This window comes from Pelophylax lessonae (genome assembly GCF_965119305.1).
Source record: "Pelophylax lessonae genome assembly, chromosome: 11".
Classification (NCBI taxonomy): Eukaryota; Metazoa; Chordata; class Amphibia; order Anura; family Ranidae; genus Pelophylax; species Pelophylax lessonae.
The window spans coordinates 121,036,963-121,052,544 of record NC_138778.1 but is presented as its reverse complement, the minus strand read 5'-3'; the positions used below and the strand labels follow the sequence as shown (position 1 = coordinate 121,052,544).

The 15,582-nt window shown below is 45.6% G+C and overlaps 1 protein-coding gene across 2 annotated transcripts in view; it reads left to right on the top strand.

Moving 5' to 3' along the window:
* Window positions 1-15,582, top strand: part of ODAD4 (outer dynein arm docking complex subunit 4) — a 104,157-nt gene that overhangs the window by 34,049 nt on the left and 54,526 nt on the right. The window lies entirely within an intron of this gene.

The following is a 15,582-nucleotide window of genomic DNA, read 5'->3' as shown; positions in this document are numbered from 1 at the left end:
GTTACAAGGTCTCAGGTGGGAATGGGGAGCAGGTGTATTACATTTGGCGTGATCACTCTCTCTCTCTTACTGGTCACTGGAATTTCAACATGGCACCTCATGTCAAAGAACTCTGTGGATCTGAAAAAAAAAATTGTTGCTCTACATAAAGATGGCCTAGGCCAGTGATGGCGAACCTTGGCACACCATGTGTTTTGGAACTACATTTCCCATGATGCTCAACTACACTACAAAGTGCATGACCATCATGGGAAATGTAGGTCCAAAACATCTGGGGTGCCAAGGTTCACCATCACTGACCTAGGCTATAGGAAGATTTGCCAAGACCCTGAAACTGAGCTGCAGCTCGGTGGCTAAGACCATACAGCGGTTTAACAGGACAGGTTCCACTCACAACAAGCCTTGCCGTGGTCGACCAAAGAAGTTGAGTGCATGTGCTCAGGGTCATATTCAGAGGTTGTCTTTGGGAAAGAGACGTATACGTGCTGGCAGCATTGCTGCAGAGTTTGAAGGGGTGGGGGGTCAGCCTGTCAGTGCTCAGACCATATCCCGCACACTGCATCAAATTGGTTTGCATGGTGTCCCAGAAGGAAGCCTCTTCTAAAGATAATGCACGAGAAAACCCGCACACAATTTTCTGAAGACAAGCCGACTAAGGACATGAATTACTGGAACCATGTCCTGTGGTCTGATGAGACCAAGATAAACTTATTTGGTTCAGATGTTGTCAAGCGTGTGGGGCGGCAACCAGGTGAGGAGTACAAAGAAAAGTGTGTCCTGCCTACAGTGAAGCATGGTGGTGGGAGTGTCATGGTCTTGGGCTGCATGAGTGCTGCCAACACTGGGGAGCTGCAGTTTATTGAGGGAGCAATGAATGCCAACATGTACTGTGACACACTGAAGCAGAGTATGATCCCCCTCCCTTCAAAGACTGGGCCACAGGGCAGTATTCCAACATAACGGCCCCAAACACCCCTCCAAGACAACCACTGCCTTGCTAAAGAAGTTGAGAGTAAAGGTGATGGACTGGCCAAGCATGTCTCCAGACCTAAACCCTATTGAGCATCTGTGGGGCATCCTCAAACATAAGGTGGAGGAGCGCAAGGTCTCTAACATCCACCAGCTCCGTGATGTCATGGAGGAGTGGAAGAGGACTCCAGTGACACCCTGTGAATCTCTGCTGAACTCCATGCCCAAGAGAGTTAAGGCAGTGCTGGAAAATATTAGTGGCCACACAAAATATTGACTTTTTTGGGCCCAATTTTTACTTGGGGGGGGGGGGGGGGGTACTCACTTTTGTTGCCAGTGGTTTAGACATTAATGGCTGTGTGTTGAGTTATTTTGAGGGGACAGCAAATTTACATTGTTCTACAAGCTGTACACTCACTGGTTTACATTGTAGCAAAGTGTAATTTCTTCAGTGTTGTCACATGAAAAGATATAATAAAATATTTACAAAAATGTGAGGGGTGTACTCACTTTTGTGAGATACTGTATGTTCTGTATTACCTTGTTCTGACACTTTGTAAGCATGCATCTGTTGGTTTCTATGGTGGCTATACATTTTTTTATACAGCTGGTAAAATAAGTAAAGAAAACGTCACCATTTTTCTTGGTAAATATATTTTTAAAGGTACTATTGACATGAAATTTTCACCAAATGTCGGTAACAGCCCATGCAATCCACACATACAAAGAAACCAAAACAAATACATTCAGAAATTAAGTTGTGTAGTAAAATGGAATGACACAGGGATAAAGGTATTGAACACATGAAGAAAGGGACAAAGTCAAGACACCAGCTAAAATCTATCGGTAATTTGAAAGCAATCCTGACTCTTGTTGTTGAAAATTAATATCAGTTGGCTCAGTCTCAATGGATGGCCTATAAAAAGGTGTTATTACCAAAGTGTCACACAAGAAACCTCTCATGATGGGTAAAAGCAAAAAGCTCTCTCAAGACCTTCGCAACCTTATTGTTGCAAAATATGCTGATGGCATTGGTTACAGAAGGTTTTCTAAACTTCTGAATGTTCCAGTGAGAACTGTTGGGGGCCATAATTCGGAAGTGGAAAGAACATCTTTTTACCATTAAACTGGCCATCACCATGTGCTCCTCGCAAGTTTTCTGACACACATGATTGAAAAGAATTCTCAGAAGTGTTGTCCAAGAGCCAAGGACTATTTGTGGAGAGCTTCAGAAAGACCTGGAATTAGAAGGTAGAATTATTTCAAAGAAAATCCATAAGTAATGCACTCAACCGCCATGGCCTGTATTCATGCTCACTCACGCAAGACTCCATTGCTGAAGAAAAAGCACTTGAAGCTCGTTTAAACTTTGCTGCACAACATTTAGACAAGCCTGTGAAATACTGGGAGAATTTAGTCTGGTCAGATGAGACCAAAATTACACTATTTGGATGCCACAATACACACCATGTTTGGAGGTCAACTGGCACTGCATGTCACCCCAAAAAACACCATACCAACACTGAAGTTTGGAGGTGGGAACATCATGGTGTGGGGAAGTTTTTCAGCATTCCGTTATGCCAAACTATATCATTGAAGGAAGAATGAATTGAAAAATGTACCAACACATTCTTGATAACAATCTGCTGCCATCTACATGGATGATGTAGATGAAACAGGGGTGGATATTTCATTCAGCAAGACGATGATCCCAAACACAAATGCAAGAAAACTTTCTATTGGTTTCAAAGAAAGAGAAATTAAAGCTGCTGTAAGGCCCAGCCAATTACCTGTGTTGAATCCAATAGAACAGGGCTTCCCAAACTTTTTTGGGCCGAGACCCACTTCTGAATACGTTATTTTTCGGGACCCACTTGCTTGTAATTGAATATTGTAAAGTGCTACAGAATTTGTTGGCGCTATATAAGTGCAAATAATAATAATACATATTTTAAAGGGCGGGATGTTAAACTAAAAATATCAATTTACTACTTTTCAATTTATTATTGAATACACTTGCCAAATGTTTTAAGTGAAGGGTCAGAAACCTGTGGCATGTGTGGTAAGTTATCAGCACCCTCATATAAGGCAGGCAGAAGACAGAAATCAACCACCCCAGGACAGTGATCAGCAGGCTATATGGCACTCACCCTCCTTCCTCTCCTAGCGTTCCACAGTGAAGGTGAAGCCTCTGTTTGCCCTCTCCAGGGCCCTGCACACCTCACCCAGAGTCTCCATGATGAGGAGCCCTATGCTGGTCTTGGTGTCCTGGCTCCTCTCCTTCAGATCCTCTACTGGGGTCACAGAAGCTGCCATGAACTCCTGACACTGGCGGGCCCCCTGGTCATCTTATGACACTGAGGCTGCTGTCTCTGCCCGCTATAGCTATGAGAATCCTAGCCTTTACCGGTGCCGCCAGCAGGACTGAGTAGCTGGCTCTGCACTCCATGAACATATCCCACATAACAGCCCACATACGTACTCACTGATGCAAGTATCCTCGTCGCAGGAAATGCAGACCAGCCTCCGTAAACCTGAATCCATTGCAATTTGACTGCTTTGGCTCTCTGTAATTTGCGCGGGCTCGCATAGAACAATTTAAGCAGGCCTGCTCTGTGATTTCCGGCTCAGCCGACCCACTCAAACGCAGCTCGCGACCCACCAGTGGGTCCCGACCCACAGTTTGGGAACTCCTGCAATAGAAAATCTATGGAAAGAACTAAAGATCAGAATCCGCGGAACCTTCAAGAATTGAAGACCGCTTTGTGTGGAAGAATGGGCTAAAATCACACCTGAGAAATGTATGCGACTAGTTTCTCCATACAGGAGGCATCATGAAGCTGTCATTACCAACAAAGGGTTATCGTTTCCATTACTTTTTATTCTGAATTTCAGAGAAGTACAAAAGCCAACTGGAAAAACGTGGCGGAAAGGGTTGGATAACAATCATCTCGCATTACATTCATGCTTACAATAATACAATAATCAAAGTTCAGATTGTATCCACTAATCCTAGGGACATCTGTAGTGTAATATGTTTTAGCTTCAGAAAATAACTACTTAACAGAAGTTGCTTCTCCAACTCTCTGTTAGAAGTTTGACTATTGTAACAAAGGTTTTTTGTACGAAGTATTAAAGTGGTTGTAACCCTAAAAAATGTTTTTTTAAATTTGACCCTGTTCCTTTTAAAGCATGACTAACAGCACAGTGCTTGTGCTGTGTGATTTGTCCCTTTCTATCATCTAAAATACCTGGTTGTTCCTGCCTGCTGGTGCCCTCCCTTCTGTAAACTGACCATGTTTATCATGGCTGCTGAGCCATAATACCATGGTCAGTTTACATGCCTCCGACATCCCGCTGTCTCTCCCTTTTACCCCTCTTCCCCCCCGTCTGTCAGCTGGTCTCCGTGCGGGTCTGCTCCCCTCCCCTCCTGCTGCTATAATAACTGTGTTTTCTTAATATAATTCTCTGTGGTCTATTAAGTTATGTGCCCCAGTGTATGGGGTTTATAAAAAATATGTAGCTTCATACCTTATTTCAGAGCGCTGCTTGGTGCTCACGCAATCGCCTGCCACTCTCCTCCCCACTCATGTCAGCGGAGGATTCTCAGCCCCTCCCACTGTACTTCTTAGGTCAGGAAGGAGAGCTGCGGGCTGTTACGTGAGCGCTGATCAGCGCTCAGAAATAAGGTATAAAGCTACATACACTGGGGGAATGGGGCACCTAATGGAACACAGGGATTCTATTAACAACTACTTTAAATATATTTCAGTTAGCATGTACAATACTTTTTCCTGTGCCATTCCATTTTATTACACATAACTTAATTTCTGAATGTATTTGTTTTGGTTTCTTTGTATGAATCGCATGGGTTGTTATCGACATTTAGTGAAAATTGCATGTCAGTAGCACCTTTTAGAAATATATTTACCTGGAAAAATAGTGACTTGTTCAATCCTTTTTACCTACCGTGTTGCAAACAAAAACGTAAATGTATTTTATTTGGATTTTATGTGATAGACCAACCCAAAGTGGCACATAATTGTGAAGTGGAAGGAAAATGATAAATTGTTTTAAATTTTTTTTACAAATATCTGAAAAGTGTGGCATTCGTATTCAGCCCCCTTTACTCTGATACCCCTAACTAAAATCTAGTGGAACTAATTGCCTTCAGAAGTCACCTAATTAAGAAATTAGAGTCCACCTGTGTGTAATTTAATCTCAGTATTATTACAGTTGTTCTGTAAAGCCCTCAGATTTTTTTTTTTAGAGAGCAAACCACGTCATGAAGGACAAGGAACACACTAGACAGGTCGGGAATAAAGTTGTGGAGAAGTTTTTTAAAGCAGAGTTAAGTTTTAAAAAAAAAAATATCCCAAGCTTTGAACATCTCACAGAGCACTGTTTAATCCATCATCCGAAAATTGAAAGAGTATGGCACAACTGCAAACCTACCAAGACATGGCTGTCCACCTAAACTGGTAGGCTGGGCAAGGAGAGCACTAATCAGAGAAGCAGCCATGAGGCCCATGGTAACTCTGGAGAAGCTGCAGAGATCCACAGCTCAGGTGGGAGAATCTGTCCACAGGACAACTATTAGTCGTGCACTCCACAAATCCGGCCTTCATGGAAGAGTGGCAAGAAGAAAGCCATTGTTGAGAAAAAAAAAAAAGCCATAAAAAGTTGTTTGCAGTTTGCGAGAAGCCATGTGGGGGACACAGCAAACGTGGAAAAGGTGCTCTGGTCAGAGGAGACCAAAATGTAACTTTTTGGCCTAAAAGCAAAATGCTATGTGTGGCGGAAAACTAACACTGTGCATCACCCTGAACACACCATCCTCCCTGTGAAACATGGTGGTGGTGGCAGCATCTTGTTGTGGAGATGCTTTTCTTTAGCAGTGACAGGGAAGCTTGTCAGAGTTGATGGGAAGATAGATGAAGCCAAATACAGTAAAACCTTGGATTGCGAGCATAATTCGTTCCGGAAGCATGCTTGTAATCCAAAGCACTCTTATATCAAAGCAAATTTCCCCATAAGAAATAATGGAAACTCAGATGATTCGTTCTACAACCATTTATTCATAAATCCTTCAATTTATAGACCATATTAAAAGATTATAGCATTGCGATATGTTATATAACCATAAAATGTCCATCCACACATAGCCGCTTCCACAAGGGGATTGGAAGCAAAATCCAGCAGGAGCTACAGGGTAGCAATATGGATACATTTAATGAAGGTACAACATTTTGCAACTCACATGGTTGATGAATAAAACAGGCACATCCAAGTATGCAGGCATCCGGGGTAAAGCTGTCCACATAGACCGTCCTCTGCACCGCCGGCTGCTAGTCTGTAATCCTGACCGGGAAGATCACCCTGCAGTAAAGCGATCTGAAAGCGAGGGGCAGCATGGAAAGGATGACGTAGATGACGGTGCGGAGGATGGTCCTATGTTGACAGCTTTACCACTGATGCCTGCATCCTTAGATGTGCCTGTTCCAATCATCAACCATGTGAATTGCTAAATGTTGTACCTTCATTAAATTTAACCACATTGCTACACTTAGAGGCGCCTCTCTTCTCTTTTATACTCAGCTGTGATTTGAGGCTACTTGTATATCAAGACATCGCTTCTATATCAAGTCAAAATTTATTTGAAAATTTTGCTTGTCTTGCAAAGCGCTCTTAAACCAAGTTACTCTCAAACCAAGGTTTTACTGTACAGGGCAATCTTAGAAGAAAACCTGTTAGAGTCTGCAAAAGACTTGCGACTGGGGTGGAGGTTCACCTTTTTATAGCAGGACAATAAACCTAAACCTACAGCCAGAGATACAATGGAATGGTTTAGTACAAAGACAAGTGTGTCTTGCCTACAGTCAAGCATGGCAGGGGGGGTGTCATGGTCTGGGGCTGCATGAGTGCTACCGGCACTTGGGAGCTCTAGTTCATTGAAGTAACCTTGAATGCCAACATGTACTGTGACATACTGTAGCAGAGCATGATCTCCTCCCTTCGGAGACTGGGCCAAAGGACAGAATTACCACATGATATCGGCCCCAAACACCCCTCCAAGATGACCACTGCCTTGCTAAAGAAGCTGAGGGTAAAGGTGATGGACTGGTTAAGCATGTCTCCAGACCTAATCCCTATTGAGCATCTGTGAGGCATACTCAAACGGAAGGTGGAGGAGTGCAAGGTCTCTAACATCCACCAGCTCTGTGATGTCATCATGGAGGAGTGGAAGAGGACTCCAGTGGCAACCTTTGACGCTCTGGTGAACTTAAGAGGGTTGAGGCAGTGCTGCAAAATAACGGTGGCCACACAATATTGACACTTTGGGCCCATTGGACATTTTAACTTTTGTTGCCAGCAGTTTAGACATTAATGGCTGTGTGTTGAGTTATTTTGAGGGGACAGCAAATGTACACTGTTTATACAAGCTGTACACTCACTACTTTACATTGTAGCAAAGTGTAATTTCCTCAGTGTTTTCACATGAAGATATAATTACAAAAATGTGAGGGGTGTACTCACTTTTGTGGCATTGTGTGTATGTATGTATGTATGTGTATGTATATGTATATATATATATATATATATATAATATACTGCTCAAAAAAATCTGAGTATGGCATCAGGTCAATTATACTCCTAGGATATTGATCTGGTCAGTTAAATAGCAGAGGGGGTTGTTAATCAGTTTCAGCTGCTTTGGTTTTAATGAAATTATCAGGGACACTAGATGAACAACAATGAGACAACCTCCAAAACAGAGTGGTTTTACAGGTCGAAGCCACTGACATTTTTTCCCTACTCAATATTTTCTGACTGTTGTTCACTACTTTCGTATTTGGCTAGGGTTAGTGTCCCTATTTGTAGCATGAGGTGATACCTGGACCCTATAGAGGTTGCATAGGCATTCCAACTTGATGGCATATTGATCTTTTTGAAGATTGAGTTTCTGTAGAATTTAATCATTTAAAGCTATTTTGCAATGCTGATGAGGACTACCTTAAGGTTTAAAGATTTTTTGTTCAGAAAAAGACTTGCATAGAAAATGGAGAAGTTGCTGTCTTAAAGCGGAGTTCCACCCTGGGAATACTTTTTTTAATAAAAATACCCCCGGGACAGTCAGGGCTAGTACATTCCACAATGGCTAGCCTCTGATCTGTCCCGGGTTGCACTTACCTTTTAGGGGAAATACTTACCTTGAAAAAGTATTGTCCAGCGCTGCCATCTCAGATGTGGGCAGCTTGAAGCCAGCGCGATCCTCTTCTGCGTCCTCTTCCGTCTTCTTCGGTCCCACGATGCACTGCACCGGCCCCGCCGTCACTTCCGGTGCGCGTGCGTCATCCCTCCACAGCTTCTGGGCATGCCCAGAAGCTGTTTAGAAGGGAATGACGTGCGCGCACCGGAACGGACGTCGGGGCCGGTGCAGGCGCATTGATTTCTGGGAGCGATGACGTTCAGCTCCCAGGAATCATTGCAAAGCCAGGAAGTGACGAATCGCCGTGGCCGCCGAGGGGAGGAAGAAGGAAGTAAGGTAAGTATATTTTCTTCTATACGAGGTAAGTAAAAAAATAAATAAAATTGCGATTATCCATTTCTTTTTCAGGTGACCCGGAGCGAGAAGATGGAGGTAAGTATAAATTCAGGGTGGAACTCCGCTTTAAGTTTAACCACAAGTCTTTTGTAAATATTAGGAACAGAAAGTAATCAGTTGGGAGGTAAATTTTGTAGCTGTGGTTTCAGGTAATGTGTTCACAAATGTAGGTGTATTTTGGAGAGCTAAAGGAGCACATCCCAATTAGTTGAATGTGTCCTCATTTAGGAATATATCATAGATAGGTGGCACGCCCCATGTCAAATGATATCCTGAACTGTATATCCTGAATTGTAGCTCTTTAAAAGAGCCGAAAAGAGGAAATAAAGCTTAGTGTTGTACCAACCTGATTGTAACCCACTGTGTTGTGTATGGCACTCCCCGTGAGCGGTCTCTGAGGATGCTGAATTGAGGTAATATATTATTTAGATAAGGTAAAATAGGCGAAATAGTGAATTACAGATGGTGTCAGAAGTTATTTAATGCTCAGTAGATTGTTTGTTTATTAAAAGTAGTCTTGCTGGAGTATTGTGCGGTGGGGTGGGGTGTGATCGCCCAAGGTGGCTAAATTGGTTAACTCCTAAATTGCACCTTGGTTGCCCCCCTACTAGGGCAGACGCCTCGAATGCTGAGAGAGCATTCAGGATATGTGTGCACACAAGTTGTACCAGTGGTAGCGTGTAGAAGCTCATAAGTACAAGTACTACTGGTAGTGTGTCAAGGCTCATGAGTACAAGTTTGGTAGGTAGGATATAAGCATAGGTAAACCTAAAATGTAGTGTCAGTGTAGTTTAGGGAACTCTCTTCAGCGTGCTCAGAAAAACAATTTCATGTACATTGTACAGGACGCAAGGTTGGGTCCTGGACAGTCGCTATATACCTCCTGTATTTGGGTTATGGTCCCTTTAAGGGAAGTTTGAAAATGTTCAGGGGGTCACCCAGGACGGGTGAGAAATTCCTGGGAATAGTAAAAATCAGGAGGACTGACTCGCAGTTCTCTATGTATTGTAAAGAGAGATATTTGGGACCCGGAGTTTTGGGGGCTCTGTAGTGATATTCGGGTGGGAAAGAGCCCCACCCCTGACTAAAAGGGATTCCAGCACACACGGGGTTAAGGACTGCTACAAACCTTGGGGTGAAGACCCATCTACAAAACTGTATGTGCCTTTTTCCTTACATTGCTCCTGTGTGCTGAAGATAAGCAGCCTTTATTTTGTGTTTTATTTGTGCGCTGCTGGAAGCCATGTTTTGAGTTTTGCTGAAATAAAGCCTTTTTGTTTATATTTTAAACGGTTGTGCACTCAATCCGGTGGAGCTAGAACCCCAAACGTTACAACTGGTGTTTCGGATGCGGGCAGAGTGCATTTGCAGCCGCAAAAGCCGTTTAAAACTTAAAACTGACATTTAAAGAGACAGTGTACTTATGGCATGTCTTGGATGAAATCAGCTCAGACACTGCAAACAGCAGGAAAAAGCACGGAGTAGGTCATCAAAGCTTTGGCGCAAGCCACCGTGACCCAGCAGCAAGCCACCGTCACCCAGCAGCAAGCCTCAGCAGAGGCAAACCGTCGCCGTGAGGAAGCGATGGCCCAGCAGCAGCAAGCCCTGGCACAGGCTATAGCTGCACAACAGGAAAGCACATGGTTGCTAGCTGCTCAGTTTACTGCCCAGCAGGAGTCCACTCAAGCACAGGTGGCTGCCTTGCAGGAGGCAGTACAGCATTTGGCTCAGGGACGAGAGAAAGCGGTCATTGCCGCTAGCAACCCGGTATCTGTGAGAGCCAGCCATTACTTGCAAAAACTGACCCCCAGTGATGATGTGGAGGCTTTTCTCACAACTTTTGAGAGGATAGCAGAGAGAGAGGGGTGGCCCCGTGACCAATGGGCTGGCATTATCTCCCCTTTTCTCACTGGTGACCCTCAAAAGGCCTACTTTGACCTCCCATCAGAGCACATCAGAGACTATGAGCGGCTGAAGGCAGAGATCCTGGCCCGTCTGGGAGTGACCACGGCTGTCCGGGCTCAGCGGGTGCACCGCTGGAGGTACAAACCTAGCCAACCACCCCGTTCCCAAATGCACGAACTGGTACAGCTGGTCAAAAAATGGCTGCCACCAGAAAAGTTAACAGGCCCACAAATGGTAGAACAAGTGGTGATGGACTGGTATCTGCGGTCCCTGCCAGAGGACCTACAGCCCTGGGTAAGCCATGGAGACCCTGCAACCGCTGACCAGCTGGTAGAGTTGGTCGAAAGGTACACTGTGGTGGAGGACCTGCTCGGACCTGCCAAGCGTCAGGAACCCACACCTAGGACAACCAGGCCAGCCACCGAACCTAGGAGAGGAGCCCGGCCAGATGGTGGAACTTACAAACCTGCATCACCTTCCGCAGAACCACGAAAGTTGGTTCCTGTCCCAAGGATGGGGGACATACAGTGTTGGCGATGTCGGTCCTGGGGGCATACCCGGGCACAATGCCCACTTCAGGAGGAGCCTATGGAGTGGGGGACTGTTCGGAGAAGCTCTTTTTATGTGCAAAGAGCATGTGCCACCCATCTTGATCTAGCTGGTGGACAGTTTAAATGTGAATTATGGGTGAACCACCTTCCTGCCAAGGCTCTGCTGGACTCTGGTAGCATGGTAACGCTGGTACATACCAGGGTGATCGGAAGACTCGGCCCAGTAAGTAAGACTCTACGGGTAGTGTGCATCCATGGGGACACCAGGGAGTACCCCCTGGTGCCAGTAACTGTTGCCTATGGTGGTACCTCCTGTGATACAAGAAGTTGGAGTGGTAAGAAATTTGATACATGATGTCATAGTGGGGCGGGACTTCCCACTGTTTGTTGAACTATGGAACCAGATACAGTGTGAACTGCCTGGACAGCCAAGGGGACTGGCGACACTCGGCCTTGAGTGGTCCGGGCCTGAAATCCCCACAACACACCCCTCTAATGGGGAGATACCTGTCACTAATAATGACATTGCAGAAAATGTTAATGTGGACGATATTGTTTCTATTTCAGGTCTCAAAACCGAGTTGACCTCTGAGGGGGGGGGGAGTCTCCCCATTACAGGTTATACTGGGAGAGGATGATGAGGAACTCTCCCCGTCGCAGTCCCAGGTTGAGGAGAGTAAAGGGGAAACCTCCTCCAGGCCAGTGCATCCAGACCTGGATGTATCCAGGGGTGCGTTTGGCACCACTCAATTGCAGGATCTTACCTTGGTCAATGCTAGAGAGCAGGTTACTGTTATTAATGGGGTCCCACAAATACCAGGTGCAGACCAGAGGTTTCCTCATTTTGCATTAAAATGGAACTTGGTTTATCGAGTGACTGAAAGCCAAGGGGAAACTGTAGAGCAGTTGCTGGTTCCTCAGCCTTATAGGCGGATGCTCCTTGATCTTGCCCACAACGATGCACTAGGAGGACACCTGGGGGCGGAAAAAAACAGAGGCCAGGATAACTGACCGGTTTTACTGGCCAGGGGGTAAAGGCAGAGGTTAAAAGGTATTGTGCGTCTTGTCCGACTTGCCAGTTAACTGCCCCGGTGTCCCATTACAGAAACCCCATGGTACCCCTGCCAATTATTGAAGGAATTGCGATGGATCTCGTAGGACCCCTGGTGAAGTCAGCAAGGGGGTATCAATATATACTAGTCATCCTAGACTATGCAACTAGATATCCAGAAGCAGTCCCTTTTAAGGAAAACTTCCTCTAAGGCCATTGCCAGGGAACTATTTTTCAAATGTTTTCACGAACTGGGTTCCCCAAAGAAATACTGACGGACCAGGGCATCCCTTTCATGTCAAAAGTGATGGCGGACTTGTGCAAACTGTTCCAGATTAAGCAGTTGCGGACTTCCGTCTATCACCCGCAGACCGATGGCCTAGTTGAGAGGTTTAATAAAACCTTAAAGTCCATGTTAAAAAGAGTGGTCCAGAAAGACGGGAAGGATTGGGATATGTTACTCCCTGCCCTGTTTGCCATCCGGGAGGTTCCACAAGCATCAACAGGTTTTTCACCATTTGAGTTAGTGTATGGGCGAAGGCCCCGGGGGTTGCTAGACCTAGTAAAGGAAACATGGGAAAGTGAGGCTTCCCCACACAAAACCGTGGTAGAGCATATCTCCCAAATGCGAGAGAGAGTGGCTAAGGTAATGCAGTTGGTGAGGGAGCATCTGCAGAAGGCTCAGGATGCCCAAAGAAGGGTGTACAACCGGTCGGCTAAAGTCAGACAATTTCAAATAGGAGACCGGGTGGCCATCCTAATACCAACGGTGGAGAGCAAGTTCTTGGCCAAGTGGCAAGGTCCATTTGAGATAGTGGAAAAAGTGGGGGAAGTGAACTACAAGGTACACCAGCCTGGGAAAAGAAAGCCATACCAGATCTACCACATAAATTTGTTGAAACCCTGGAGAGACAGAGAACAGGTGTCCGCAGTGGTAGGTGTCCAGTCAGGGGACCCTGCAGGGATTGACCTGGTGCAGGTTGCTGCTACCCGGTCTAGTCCCCAAACCCAACAGGCAAAAGAATTTCTGCAAAGAAATAGGGACATGTTGTCAGGGTTACCTGGTCTCACCAACGTCATCGAGCATGACATTGTAACCGAGCCCAATGAGAAAATCCGGGTAAAGCCGTATCGTATCCCAGAAGCTCAGAGGGTGGCAGGGTCTTAGGAGGTAAAAAGAATGCTTGAGCTTGATGTCATTGAAGAGTCGCAGAGCGAGTGGTCGAGTCCAATTGTGTTGGTGCCTAAACCCAACGGCACTCTTCGCTTCTGCAATGACTTCAGAAAGCTGAATGAAGTCTCCAAGTTCGATGCACATCCTATGCCCCGGGTAGACAAGCTAATTGAGAGGTTAGGTCCAGCCAGGTATATTACCACGCTTGACCTCACAAAAGGGTACTGGCAGATTCCCCTAACCAAGGAGGCCAGGGAGAAAACAGCCTTCTCCACCCCGGAAGGCCACTTCCAGTACAAAAGGATGCCATTTGGTCTACACTCTGCCCCTGTCACATTCCAACGGGCCATGGATAAAACTTTATGTCCACATCAACGATATGCTTCCGTCTACCTGCATAACATAGTCGTCTTCAGCACTGATTGGGAGTCTCATCTTCCCCGGGTTCAGGCAGTCATAGACTCCTTGAGAAGAGCAGAGTTCACCATCAATCCGGAGAAGTGTGCAATTGGAGCAAATGAAGGAAATGGAGGAAGCCAAGTACCTAGGGTACATTGTGGGTAGAGGGCTGGTTAAACCCCAAATGAGTAAGGTAAAAGCCATACAGGACTGGCCCCGCCCTCTAACAAAAAAACAGGTCAGAGCATTTTTGGGCATAGTTGGCTACTATCGAAGGTTTGTCCCCAACTTTGCCACCATTGCTGCACCATTGACTGACTTGACCAAAGATAGAAAGTCAGTGATGATAAAGTGGAGTGCCAATGCCGAAGAAGCTTTTCAGAAGCTTAAGGGCGGCATTGTGCCAGCATCCGGTGCTCGTAGCTTCAGATTTTTCCAAAGATTTTGTAGTGCAGACAGATGCTTCAAGTGAGGGATTAGGAGTGGTCTTCTCTCAAGAGGTCAATGGGGAAGAGCACCCTGTGGTTTTTCTGAGTAGGAAGCTAACGACAGCAGAGAGAAACTACGCGGTGGTGGAGCGGGAGTGTCTTGCCATCAAGTGGGCTTTGGACTCCCTACATTATTTTCTCCTAGGTAGGAGGTTTCGCTTGGTGTCAGACCATGCCCCATTGACCTGGATGAGACAGAACAAGTACACCAATGCCAGGGTGACAAGGTGGTTCCTTTCTCTCCAGTAGTTTAATTTTGTGGTGGAACACAGACCCAGCAGACAGCATCAGAATGCAGATGCCCTCTCCCGAGTCCACTGTATGCTATCGAGTGGTGCCTCCAACACCTCCGCGTTGAGGCAGAGGGGGGGGGGATATGTACAGGACGCCAAGGTTGGGTCCTGGACAGTCGTTATATACCTCCTGTATTTGGGTTATGGTCCCTTTAACCACTTAAAGTGGAGTTCCACCCAAAAGTGGAACTTCCGCTTTAGGGAGTCCTGACCCCCCGACATGCCACATTTGGCATGTCATTTTTTGGGGGGGGGGAGCGGGTACCTAGTTTTGACAGGTACCCGCTGCCACTTCCGCTCGGAGCGCCGCGGCGCCCTGAGCGGAAGTTCTCCTCTCCCCCTCCCTCCCTGCAATCTTCTGGGACACGTCAGAGGTCCCAGAAGATTGCCGGCCAATCACGGAGCGCAGCGCGACTCGCGCATGCGCAGTGGATACCCGGCTGTGAAGCCGCAAACTGTAACAGCCGGGTGCCCACAGCAGTGATGCCGGCGCCGAGGGAGAGGATCGAGGCTTCCGGCGGCCGCATCGCTGAACCGTTGGACAGGTGAGTAAATGGCTGGAACTCCGCTTTAAGCCCCGGAAGATTTTACCCCCTTCCTGACCAGGGTTTTTTAGCGATTTTTTTTTTTTTTTTTTTTTTTTTACTGCGTAACTTTAACGGACAATTGCGCGGTCGTGCGACGCTGCACCTAAACTAATTTCACGTCCTTTTTTTTTCCCACAGACAGAGCTTTCTTTTGGTGGTATTTGATCACCTGTGCAATTTTTTTTTTTTTTTTTTTTTTTTTTTGATCATACGCTATAAACAAAAAAAGAGCCTAAATTTTGCAAAAATAACAATATTTTTCACTTTTTTTTATATGAAATTCCCTCAAAAAAAATGTAAAAATCACAATTTTTTAACATTTTCGGCCAATTTGTTTTATGCTACATATGTTTGGTAAAAAAAAAAAAAAATCGCAAAAAGCGTATTTTGATTGGTTTGCGCAAAAGTTATCGCGTTTACTAACAAAGGAAAAGATTTTTGTCATTTTTGGTGTTTGTTTTTTTTTAACGAGTAATGGCGGCGATCTGCGATTTTTTTTTTTTTGCAGTACTGTGACATTGCGGCGGACAGATCGGACCCTTGACTGACATTTTTGACA